Raw genomic sequence first — 12,877 nt, 5'->3', positions numbered from 1 at the left:
GGCCAGAGAAAGAACCACCCAAAAGGATTAGAGGGATTAGCATTCAGTGCCCACAGGGGGCTGGGAATAGTGCCAGCCAGACTTGAAAACTTTGAAATTCAGGAATCATCCTGTAGAGTACTTACATCATATGATGTATTCCCAATGATATGGGAATAATTAACCCTAAACTAAACACCATTGTGGCCCCATCCAATAGATCTTAAAAACCAGATGGAAAGGATCAAAATATTTCCAAGTGCGTAACTGCATCTTAGAACAAAGCCTAAGGGTTTTTTATATGAATACAAAAATATTTAGCACCTAGCAAGCTAAAATGATTGTCATTCAACTAAATAATACCAGGCATGTAGAGAAGCAGGAAATGTAAAATGAGGGTGAGAAGTAAGAAATCAACTGGACTCGACATTCATTAGGGGGGAATTTATAGCGCTAACTTCCTAGATTAGAAAAGAAAAAAGATCTCTACTCCAAATCTCCCTTAAGGAACTGGGGAAAAAAAAAAAGAGCAAATTAAACCTGAAGTAAGTGAAAAAAAAAAAAAAAGGAAAAAAGAGAGAGAGGGGCAAACCATGAAACAGACTCTGAACTGTGGAGAACAAACTGATGGTTAGGGGGGTGGGGGGTGGGTGAGACAGCAATACCTTGGTTCCAAAACAAGAAAGGCACTATAAGAAAGGCACAGACCAATATTTGTTATGAACTTAGATGCAAAAGTTCCTAGCAAATAGAAACCAATAATATATTTTAAATATATTTTCATATATCATGTGTGGGTAACTCAATCGGTTAAATGTCCAACTCTTGATTTTGGCTCAGGTCATGATCTCATGGTCCTAAGATTAAGTCCCATGTTGGGCTCTGCACTGAGCGTGGAGACTGCTTATGATTCTCTCTCTCTCCCTCTGCCCCTTTCCCCTGCTTGCACTCTCTTTCTCCCCCTCTCTCTCAACAACAACGACAACAACAAATGAATAGTAATATCATGACCAAGTTGGGTTCATCCTAATGATACAAAGTTGATTTAATATTTAGAAATAATGTAATTCATCCTATAATAGAATGAAAACCAAAAACCGTATGATCAACTTGATAGATAAACATAAACCATCAGACAAAATCCAACATCCATTTCTTGTTAAAACGTTTCTTTAAGTTTTTTTATTTATTCCGAGAGACAGACAGAGAGAGCAAGTGGGGGAGGGGCAGAGAGAGAGGGGGGAGAGAATCCCAAGCATCCTCCACGCTTGGCGTGAACCCGGGCTGGAACTCACAAACAGTGAGATCATGACCTGAGCTGAAACCAAGAATCGACGCTTAATCTATTGAGCCACCCAGGAGCCCCCAGTGTCCATTTCTGATTAAAACTATTAGCAAAGTCGGAATTGAAAGGAAATTCTTCCATATGACAAAGACCATCCATGAAAAACTTGCAGCTAACATCACACTTCAAGGCGAAAGACTAGAGAAGGAATCACTCATATGTGCTCTGACCACTTCTGTTAAACATGGTGCTGGATGCTCTGACCAGTGCGATGAGGCCATGAAAAAAATGAAACGTATCCAGGTTGGAAAAGATCTAACACTGTCTTTATTCACAGACTCCATGACTGTCTAAATAGAAAAACTCATGGGACCTATGAAAAAGCTGCTAAAACTCATGAGTGAGTTTAGCAAGCCTGCAGGATACAAGTAAACAAAAATCAATCGAATTCCTATATGCTATCCGTGGGCAAAAAAACCCTAAAAACTGAACACTTAAACGGCAATATGATTTACAATAGTCTTAAAAATATTTGCCACCTATGGGTAAGTCTGACAATGGTACACTGAGCACTATAAAGTGCCCCGGAGAGACAGCCCGGAAAACTGTGATAAGTGGAGAGCCACGCTGTACCCACGGGTCAGGAGACTCCACCTTGTTGAGATGTAAATTCTCCCCAGGCTGATCTACGGATGCAACACCACCCGAACCCAAATCACAGCTGGCTTGGGGGTAGAAACTGACAAGTAACTTGAGATTCCGACGGAAATGCAAATAACCTACTGTAGCCAAGCAACCTTGTAAAAGGACAACAAGCAACAAAAGACCACTAACCCGATCGAAAGTAGTTAACGTGTAGTGATTAAGAAACTGCCATTGGTATCAAAATAAGCGAGTAGATCAATGGAGCAGAAGGGAGAGGACACAAATAGACTGACGCATTCGATTTCTGACCCGTGAGAAGGCAGTTCACGGAGGAGAAAGAAGAGAGCCTTTTCGAAGAAACAAGGCTGGAACAACTGGACCTACAGGTGTGAAAAACGAAAAAGAGAACTGTGGTCCGTTGTTTGCACTGTATACAAAAAAAAAAAGCCCCCCTCAAAATGTTCCATAGATGTAAAGGCAAAGTTATAAAACTACACACACACACACACACACACACACACACACACACAGACTTCTGGAAGGAAATAGGATTTGTGATGCTGTTGAGCAACGATTTCACAGATACCTCTCCAGGAAAGGTGTCTGTCGAGGAAAGGTGGCTGTCTGGGAAAGAAAAGTTTGACAAATGTGACACCCTTCAAAATGAATAGCTCCGCTCTTCCAAAAGTCGGTGTTGAGAGAGTGAAAACACGAGCTGCAGGATGAGGAAAAATATTTGCAAACCGTACCTTTGATGAAGGATTTGTAGCCAGAATATACGACGAGCTCTTGAAACTCAAAACGGAACACTAACCACGAGAAGCAACCCGGCAGAAAACCGGGTAAAAGATTTTGCAGGTACTTGGCCAAAGAAGATGGAGGGTTGGCAAAGAACCACGAAATCCTAACTAAAACCGCAACAAGCCACGCCAGCCCTCCCCTGTCAGAAGGACCCGGACTAGAGGCTGATCACTCCCATTTGGGTGAGGGTGTGGAGGGGCTAGAATCCCACACAGTGCTAGTTGGGATCGTAAGGTTGGCACAGCCGCCTCGGAAAACAGCTTCACAGATTCTTATAAAGTTTAACATCCGCTTAGCATGTGCTCTAGCCATCCACCTGCCGACACATATCCAAGACAGATGGAAGTATACGTCCCCGCAAGGACTTACGCCTGAACGTTCACAGATTTGCTTTGCGAAGAGCCCAAACCTGGGAACAGCTCAGACGTCCATCAGCGGAGGCTGATGCAGAGACAACTTGGGGTGTGTCCGTGCAACTGAGCGCTACTCTGCAATGGAAGGGATGACCCCCTGGTGTGTGTCACGACACGGATGAGACTCCGAATAATCATGCTGAGTGGAAGAAGCCGAGCAAATGAACAGACAAAACCCTATGTGCTGCTTGGCTCCGTTTATGCGAAATGCCTTGAAATGCGAACTGATCTATGAGAATAGGACAGATCAGTGGTTGCCTACGAGTCGGGGGGGTGGGTGCCTTTGGAGGGAGGGTTACAGAGGGATACAGGGAAACTTTTCTAGGGGCTGCACGTGTCCACTCTCTTGACTTCGATGATGGTATAACAGCAGTGTCCACATGTCAAAATGCACCAAACTGTACATGCTAATGAAGTTCTAAATTTCAATCTCAGCTGTCCCGGCTGCCTGTGACCTTTCCAGACAGCAGAGCTCCAGCCCAGCGGCGGTAATAAGATTGCTCTGCGAGAATAGATGTTTAAGAGAGGAAGCAGCATATGAGGAAGGTGCAAGCTTTTGTTCATTTTGCATTGACCCTGCAACTTTTGGTTGAGTGCCGCCTAGGTGTCAGGCTCTGTTCTGGGCACCAGGGGATAGATGTGGCTGTGAAGAAACCCGACAGAGTCCCCATCCCCCAGAGTGACACGGCAGCGTCACGTTGCGGTCTCAGACGGCCCATCAGGCACACGGGGAGCGTGTGAGACGGTAGTGAGTATACAGAGAGGAAAAAGCAGGGATGGGGAGGGAGAATCTCGGGAGGAGTTGCTGTTTCTTTTCTTTTTTTTTTAAATTTTTTTAACGTTTATTTAATTTTAAGAGAGAGAGACAAAGCGCGAGCAGGGGAGGGGCAGAGAGAGAGGGAGACACAGAATCTGAAGCAGGCTCCAGGCTCTAGGCTGTCAGCCCAGAGCCCGACGCGGGGCTTAAACCCACAAACCGTGAGATCATGACCTGAGCTGAAGTCTGACGCTCAACCCACTGAGCCACCCAGGTGCCCCTGGAGTTGTTATTTCAAAGTAAGGGCCCCGGGCAGGTCTCTGGAAGGTGATGGCTGAGCAGACACCTGAAGTGATCGAGTACAGGCTCAGATGATCTGGAAGGGTTGAAAACCAGCTCCTGTTCAAGCCTGCGTTTTCTTTCTTTCTTTCTTTTTTTTTAATTTTTTTTTTGACGTTTATTTATTTTTGAGACAGAGAGAGACAGAGCATGAACGGGGGAGGGGCAGAGAGAGAGGGAGACACAGAATTGGAAGCAGGCTCCAGGCTCCGAGCCATCAGCCCAGAGCCCGACGCGGGGCTCGAACTCACGGACCGCGAGATCGTGACCTGAGCTGAAGTCGGACGCTCAACCGACTGAGCCACCCAGGCGCCCCCAAGCCTGCGTTTTCTTTTCCCTTTGGACGTGTTCGGAACGCAGCAATGATTTCCAAGTCTCTTCTTCCCAGTCTCTCTGCCTTCCCACCGCGCTTTGAAGCAAGTCTTCCCGGCACCTGTTGATGTTTTCGGCATCATAAGCTCAGGGGCTCAGGCCTGGCCACGCCTCTCCCGCCAGCTGGGTGACTCTGAGTGGGTCACTGCGCGTCCCTGAGCCTCATTCTCCTCCTCTGTGCAAACAGAGATGCTAACACGTCACTCACTCATCCAACAAGTGTGAGCTGAGCAGTTATTAGGTGACTGGCCGTGCGTGAGGTGCTGGGGACGTGGTGGTGGATAGGACAAGGTCACGGCCTTCCCCGAGTCCGTCCAGCCAGGCACGCTGACTTGGACAGACCACCAGGGTGATGGGTGTTTTAAACAAGACGCGTAGGGGCCACGGGAGCATAAGGAGGGAGTCGAGCTTGCTCTGGACGTCAGACGATGCTTCCCGGAAGGGACGTGTAAAAGGGATCTAAAGGGGTTAGCCAGACAGAAGAACAGGGACAGCGTGTACGTGTGCAAGTGGCAGAGAAGGGAAGGGTTCTGGGAAGCAGGAACTGTCAGGTAAAGACCCTGAGGCAGAACCAACACTGCTACTTTTCAGGGAACTGGGAAAGGCCGGGACCAGCTTTGCTGGAGTCGCATGTTTGTGTCACAAGGTCACGAACGTCAACTATGATCACCGGCGACACCCCGGCTCCCTCCCTGGGCTGCCTCACACACGTGACTCCTTTTCTTTCCTTCCTGGAGCTCTGAGCCACCCCCGGTGTGCAGGACACGGTCCCTGCACCTGTCACCCGTCTAGGAATCTGAGGTCCTGTCGTTGCCTGTAATCTACACACACCACGCTGGGCAAGCACAGACTCTTGTGTTCTTTCTGTAGATGAGGAAGCTGAAGTCTTGGAATTAATAGCAGCTCCCATCAGTCAGTTCAACAAATGCCAACCGATTGCTACACAGAGCAGCTTCTGGGCGGATCCGGCCCGGACGCGCGATAAGAAAGCGGCTCGTGCCGAGGAAGTCTCCAGCACTTACATCCGACGTGGGCATCTCAGCTTCCTGTAAGGAGCCCTCACTTTCCAGCACCCACAGCTCTTACGGGGACCTCCTAAAGGAGCCGACACGCCCGCCCCGCCCCGGGGCCACTACTCATCCTTGTAACCTGATGGGGTGCAGGATCAGAGTGTCAACAGTCCTGGGTTCTAATTCTGGCTCCATTGCCTACGAGCTCCTGAATCTGCATGCATCACTCCACTAGGGCACCTCAGTTTTCCATCTGCAAATGGGAATGGCATTAGCACGTACCTTGCGGAGCTGACGTGAGACACAAATGGATTATGACACGTGAGTGCTAGAGCAGCCCCAGGCACACGGTGGGCCTGGCATTGGCTCCTCGCAGCATTCCTTCTGGGCGGAGGGCCGGGGCGTGGTGGCGGGGACAGCTTACGCACGGCTGCCGTCAGGGCAACGAGTGCTCTCCCAGGACCTTCCCCGGTGTCCCCGGGGCCACTGCCAACCCCAGCTGTACCGACAGCTCGAGGCTTTTGCTGGGCCACATGTAAACTCTTCCTGCCATGCCCACGTTGCACAAGTGAGGTAGGCAGTGCAGAGCTTAGAGGCTCTGACAGTTGAAATTCTCAGTCCAATGTCAACTGGGAACTTTGTTCTCCCTTTGCATGCATCTGCCCCCTTAGCGAGCATTGGTCTCCACCAGAGACAGATACCTGGACGCGGATGAGAGAACATTCTGGGCTAATCAAGATCTCCTCACCCCACCCCATTTCCTCATACTGTTGCCCGAACAGGCAGCAACATTCAACATGCATGGTGGTCACCTCTCAATCATCTGCAGAGATCAGAGTTAAAGTGGAAGTAACTGACTTCCGAAATAATCTCTTAAAAACCATAGAAGGCATAGTTTTTCTTATTACATCTTTATTTTCTTATTACTTTTATTTTTTTTTTAAGTAGGCTCCATGCCTAGTGTGGGACTTGAACTCACAATCCTGAGATCAAGAGTTACATGTTGTACTGATTGAGCCGGTCAGGCGCCCCGTTGCATTTTTATTTTAGTTCCAGCATAGTTAACATTCAATGTTATATTAGTTTCAAGTGTATAATAAGGTGATTCAACACCTTCCATACAACACCCAGTGCTCATCATGACAGGTGCACTCCTAAATCCCCATCACCTACCTCACCTGTCACCCCCCACCTCTCCCCTCCGGTAGCCCTCAGATTCTTCACTATAGTTAAGAATCTCTTTCTTGGAGGCGCCCAGGTGGCTCAGTCGGTTAGCATCTGACTCTTGATTTTGGCTCAGGTCATGATCCCAGGGTCATGGGATCAAGCCCCGCATAGGACTCCACACTGAGCATGGAACCTACTTGAGATTTTCTCTCTCTTGGGGCACCTGGGTGGCTCAGTTGGTTAAGCATCCAACTCTTGATTTGGGCTCAGGTCATGATCTCAGGTTCGTGGGGTTCAAGCCCCACATCAGGTTCTATGCTGACAGTACAAAGCCTGCTTGGGTAACTCCTTCCCTCTCTCTGTCTGCACCCCCTCCCCACTCGCTTGCTCTCTCAAAACAAATAAAATAAAAAAAAAGATTCTGTCTCTCTCCCTTTTCCCTCTCCCCCACGCACACACTCTCTCTCTAAAATTAAAAAAACAACAAAGAGTCTCTTGGTTTCTCTCTTTTTTTCCCCCTTTGCTCATTTGTTTTCTTTCTTAAATGCCACATGAGTGAAATCATATGGTATCTGTCTTTCTCTGACTTACTTTGCTTAGCATAAAACATTCTATCTCCATCCACATCGTAAATGGCAAGATTCCATTCTTTTTTCTGGCTGAGTAATATTCCATTGTATATATACCACATCCTCTGTATCCATTCGTCAGTTGATAGACATCTGGGCTCTTTCCATGATTTGGTTATTGTAAATAATGCTGCTGTAAACATAGGGGTACATGTATCCCTTTGAATTAGTGTTTTTGTATTGTTTGGGTAAATGCCCAGTAGTGCAAATCCTGAATCACAGGGTAGTTGTATTTTTAACTTTTTGAGGAACCTCCCAAGTGGCTGTACCCATTTGCATTTCCCCCAAGAGGGCAAAGGGGTTCCTTTTCCTTCACATCCTCGCCAACACTCATTGTTTCTCGTGTTTTAGATTTTAGCCATTCTGACAGGTGTGAGGTGGTATCTCTTTGTAGTTTTGACTTGCGTTTCCCTGATGATGAGTGATGTTGAGCATCTTTTCATGTGTCTGTTGGCCATCTGGCTGTCTTCCCTGGAGAGATGTCTGTTCATGTGTAGAAGACACAGTTTTAAACCCAAAGGTTTTAACTGCACGAGGCAAACTTTGAGAGGGTCGTAAGTGCTTCTGGAATCTGGGAGTTGGGAGGATTCTGAATGTAAATAATAGAGTTGGCAAGAAAAATATTATGAATAAAACCCAGATTTCTGGGGCGCCTGGGTGGCTCAGTTGGTTAAGCATCGGACTTCGGCTCAGGTCATGGTCTCACACTTTGTGAGTTTGAGCCCCGCGTCGGGCTCTGTGCTGACAGCTCAGAGCCTGGAGCCTGCTTCCGATTCTGTGTCTCCCTCTCTCTGTCCTTCCCTTGCTTGTTCTCTATTACTCTCAAAAATAAATAGACATTTAAAAAAGGTGGGGGCACCTGAGTGGCTCGGTCGGTTAATCATCGGACTTTGGCTCAGGTCATGATCTCACGGTTCGTGAGTTCAAGCCCCGCGTCGGGCTCTGGGCTCGGAGCCTGGAGCCTGCTTCGGATTCTGTGTCTCCCTCTCTCCCTGCCCCTCCCCTGCTCCTGCTCCGTCCCTCTTTTTCTCAAAAAGAAATAAACATTAAAAAAAAAATCTAAAAAAAAAAAAAAAAAAAAGAGAGAGAAAAGATTTTGCTTTCACGGGCCCATCTCTGGAAAACACTCAGCTCCGTTCTCCAAGGTCCTTCCTCCACACACACCCCTGGCCTTGGCTTCCAGAGGTGCAGCTCTCAGGGAAGCATGGCCCACGGTTTCAGTCTCAGAGCTCCGCAGCCAGGGCGTCACAGGAGCTGGGAGCCCAGGCGAGCCCACGGACCCCTCCTTGGCCATCCACCCTCACGGCTCACCAGCAGGGCCGAGGTAACTCACACCCTTCGCAAAATTCAGAAGCTGCAGTGCAAACCACCGGCATGTCCTAGACATTTCATTGGGTGTTCCCCGCATCGAATCCGGAATAGATGCGGACGAGGGGCCATAAATGTGCGGTGGAAGCCGACTGGGTGCCGGCAGATACCCCAAGACCCGGCTCGACCGGCAGGTCATTCCCTCCAAGTGCTCTTCCCGTAGGGCACAGAGCCTCTGGAGCATCCAGACCAGCCCTGCCACCCTGCCCCCTTCTGCTCGGGTGTCTCCTCCCACCGTCTCCCCACCTGCACTAAAATCCCTTCGTGTCCAGGCTGCACCCTTCCTTCAGCTTGCCCGCCCTGTCCCAGCACTCCGGGCTCAGATGCACCCTCTATCCTTGGTGATGTTTCCCTGGTGGTCCCCAGAAAGAGGGGGGCCCTTCACAATGGCCTGGAGACGACCCTGTACGGTCCCGGTGGATGTCTGCTCTCCACTAGAGTAAGCGCCCCTCGTTCATTCATCCCCTGGACCAACACTTACTAAAGATCTATGTGGGTCAGGACGCAACGGCACGTATCAACGGTTGAAAGCATAAATGAATGGTGATGCCAACTGCAGACCGATGAAGTCAGGATGACGTAGTGGGAAGAAGTGAGACAGACATGCGTCAGACACCCAGCTCTGGAATCTTCTCAGCCGGGTCACCCTGAGGGAGCTACTTGATTTATCTGACCTCATACGTAAGTGGGAATAACAGTATCTACCTGTGACATCTACCACTATGTATCTCCCCAGAGTTCTGAGGGGCAAACGAGGATCTATGTGGAAGAAAGGCACACAGAAGGACCTAGCTTTCTCTCCCTGCAAGAAAAAAGGCTGGGCCATATCTGGTCCACTGGCCACATGAGAATTTGGCAGAGATTTTGAGCTGCCCACCTAAGCCATTTCTCCCCTTCTATCTCACTAGAGAATCTCAATTTGGGGGATACCTGCTAAAAATGACATTTCCCAGGCTGCCTGGGTGGCTCAGTCGGTTAAGCGTCCGACTCTTGGTTTGGGCTCAGGTCATGATCTCGTGGTTCGTGACATCGAGCCCTGCATTGGGCTCTGTGCTGTCCGTGTGGAGTTTGCTTGGGATTCTCTCTCTCTCACTCTATCTCTCTGGCCCGCCCCCTCCCCTGCTCGTACTCTCTCTCTCTCTCAAAATAAATAAATAAACTTTTGGGGCGCCTGGGTGGCTCAGTCGGTTGGGTGCCGACTTCGGCTCAGGTCACGATCTCGCGGTCCGTGAGTTTGAGCCCCGCATCGGGCCCATGTGCTGACAGCTCAGAGCCCGGAGCCTGTTTCGGATTCTGTGTCTCCCTCTCTCTGACCCTCCCCCATTCATGCTCTGTCTCTCTCTGTCTCAGAAATAAATAAACATTAAAAAAAAAAATTAAAAAATAAATAAATAAATAAACTTTAAAAAAAAATTTAAGAAGTTTTTTTTAATGTTTATTTATTACTGAGAGACAGAGAGACACAGAGCATGAGCAGGGGAGGGGTAGAGAGAGGGGAGACACAGAATCCGAAGCAGCTCCAGGCTCTGGGCTGTTAGCCCAGAGCCCGATGCAGGGCTCGAACTCACGAACCGTGAGATCATGACCTGAGCCAAAGTCGGTTGCCTAACCAACTGAGCCACCCAGGCGCCCCTGAAAAAAAATTTTTTTAATGGCATTCCTCAACGTCCCTTGTAGCTGAGGTGGTCATGTGACTCGGCTCTCGGCAACGATCTGTCAGCAGACGGCACGAGGTGGGGCTTCTAGAAAAGTGCCTCAAACTGGTACGTTTTGTTCTTCTACTTCCTTCTGCTCTCAGTCTAGAATGAAGATGGGAAGATCTGAGCGCAGCAGCCCTCTCACCCTCTCAGGACCATGAAATAACTGCGGGGGTGGGAGCCGGGCACCTGGCATGGCTGAGCTCAGAAGTGGCATTGGTGACGCGGAGCTCCTGTCCCAGCCTGGACTGCCCACTTCCGGACTGCGTATAAGCCCCAAAGAAAATTAAACTCTCATTTTCTTTTCTTTTATTAAAAAAAAAATTTTTTTTAATCTTTATTTTTGAGAGAGAGAGAGACAGAGTGTGAGCGGGGGAGGGGGCAGAGAGAAAGAGGGAGACACAGAATCCGAAGCAGGCTCCAGGCTCTGAGCTGTCAGCACGGAGCCCGACACGGGGCTGGAACCCATGGACCGCGAGATCATGACCTGAGCCGAAGTCGGACGCTCAACCGACTGAGCCACCCAGGCGCCCCAAACTCCTATTTTATTTAAATCACTAATATCTGGGTTTTTCTCAGTCTCTGAAACTATGATTGTCTACAGAGCAATCACATCTCCCTATGCAGTCCACGGTGCAAGAATTGGTAAGAAGACTTAATTTTATGATTTATGATTGTTATGGGAAGTGGGTTTTAGATACTCATAAACCAGGAAGATGATTAGAATGCAAATTATGGAAACTATTTTCTTTATCCCAACTCTCTGATTTTAGATACCATTTTTGTACTCTGAGCTGATTACAGAGGCAAGAGAGGCAAATTTTAACAAATTTGGAAGCTCCTGAAAAGCACAAGGGAAAAAAAAAAAAGAAAAGAGGGGCTCCTGCATGACTCGGTTAAGTGTCTGATTTTGGCTCAGGTCATGATCTCACAGTTTGTGGGTTCGAGCCCCGCGTCGTGCTGTGTGCTGACAGCTCAGAGCCTGGAGCCTGCTTCAGATTCTGTGTCTCCCTCTCTCTCTCTGCCCCTCCCCTGCTCATGCTCTTCTCTCGGTCTCTCAAAAATGAATAAATGTTAAAACAATTTTTTTAATAAAAAAAATAAAAGAAAATCATCTGTAAAGAACTCTCCAGGGACAAGTCATTTCTCACACCGATAAAAGGAAGTAGGACTCCTTGGAGACATGGCTGATTCTAAGACTGGGCCAGTTTCCATGATGGGCCAGGAGAATCTTGTGGTGCCAGAAAGGAAGGAACTGCACCAAAACAAACAAACACACCCACAATGATGGGGGGGTATGTCAAAGGGACACAGCAGCCAACGGAAATAGGTCCCTGTGGCCAGAGCTGGAACAATTTGACCAACAAAATAAATACAGGAGCACTGGGTTCTAACCCAAAGTCTAAAATAAATATCATGAGTCCATAGGGATATTAAGACATACTCAAAGAAACAAGTGGGAGAGAAGAGATAAATCTCCCAGCACAAGAACTCCAAATAACTTATACGAACACCCCACCTTCCAAGAGCACCACTGTCCACTCCCTAAGTGTGGTCTGTGCCTAGTGACTTTCTTCCAAAGGGTACAGTATGGAAGGGGCAGAACAGTGACTCTCTCTAGTGGAGAATCCTGCCAAGCCCTCCCCTCCTCCAGGCAGGCGAGGGCAACATGAACAGCGATAAGTCGAGTGGATGGTATCTCCCCTTGACGTGATGTGATGAAGCGGTATTTTACCCCTGTGGTCTTCCTCTCAAGAAACCATAGCCCCGGTCTAATCATGACAAGACCATCAGGAAAATTCCAACAGAGAAAAATTCTACAAAATATCAGACCGGTGCTCAAAACTGCCACAGCCATCAAAAACAGATGAACATAAGGGAAGGGAAACAAAAATAATATAAAAACAGGGAGGGGGACAACACAGAAGAGACTCTTAAATATGGAGAACAAACAGAGGGCTACCGGAGGGGTTGTGGGAGGGGGGCTGGGCTAAATGAGGAAGGGGCACTAAGGAATCTACTCCTGAAATCATTGTTGCGTTATATGCTCACTAATTTGGATGTAAATTTAAAAAAATTAAATTAAAAAATATATAAAATAAACATCAAAATAATAAAACAAATAAGGAAAATCTAAGAAACTGTCACAGCCAAGGGGAGTTTAAAGAGACATGATGATGGCAAGTTATGTGATATCCTTGAGTGAAAAAAAGAACAGAGCCTCAGTGACGTTTGGGACAACGTAAGGCAGATCAGGTGGCACTGAAGCTCCCAAAGGAGAGGAGAAGAAAGGGGGACAAAAAATTATTTGAAGGTATAAAGACCGAAATGTTTCTAATAGTTGATGAAAACTGTACAAGTCCCCCAAAGGCCAGCAAACCCCAAGGAGAAAACCACACAAGGGCAGCCATGGCC

The sequence above is a fragment of the Panthera onca genome, chromosome B1, assembly GCF_046562875.1.
Source record: "Panthera onca isolate mPanOnc1 chromosome B1, mPanOnc1 haplotype 2, whole genome shotgun sequence".
NCBI lineage: Eukaryota > Metazoa > Chordata > Mammalia > Carnivora > Felidae > Panthera > Panthera onca.
The sequence above is the reverse complement of the archived record's forward strand: the minus strand, read 5'-3'. Positions refer to the sequence as shown.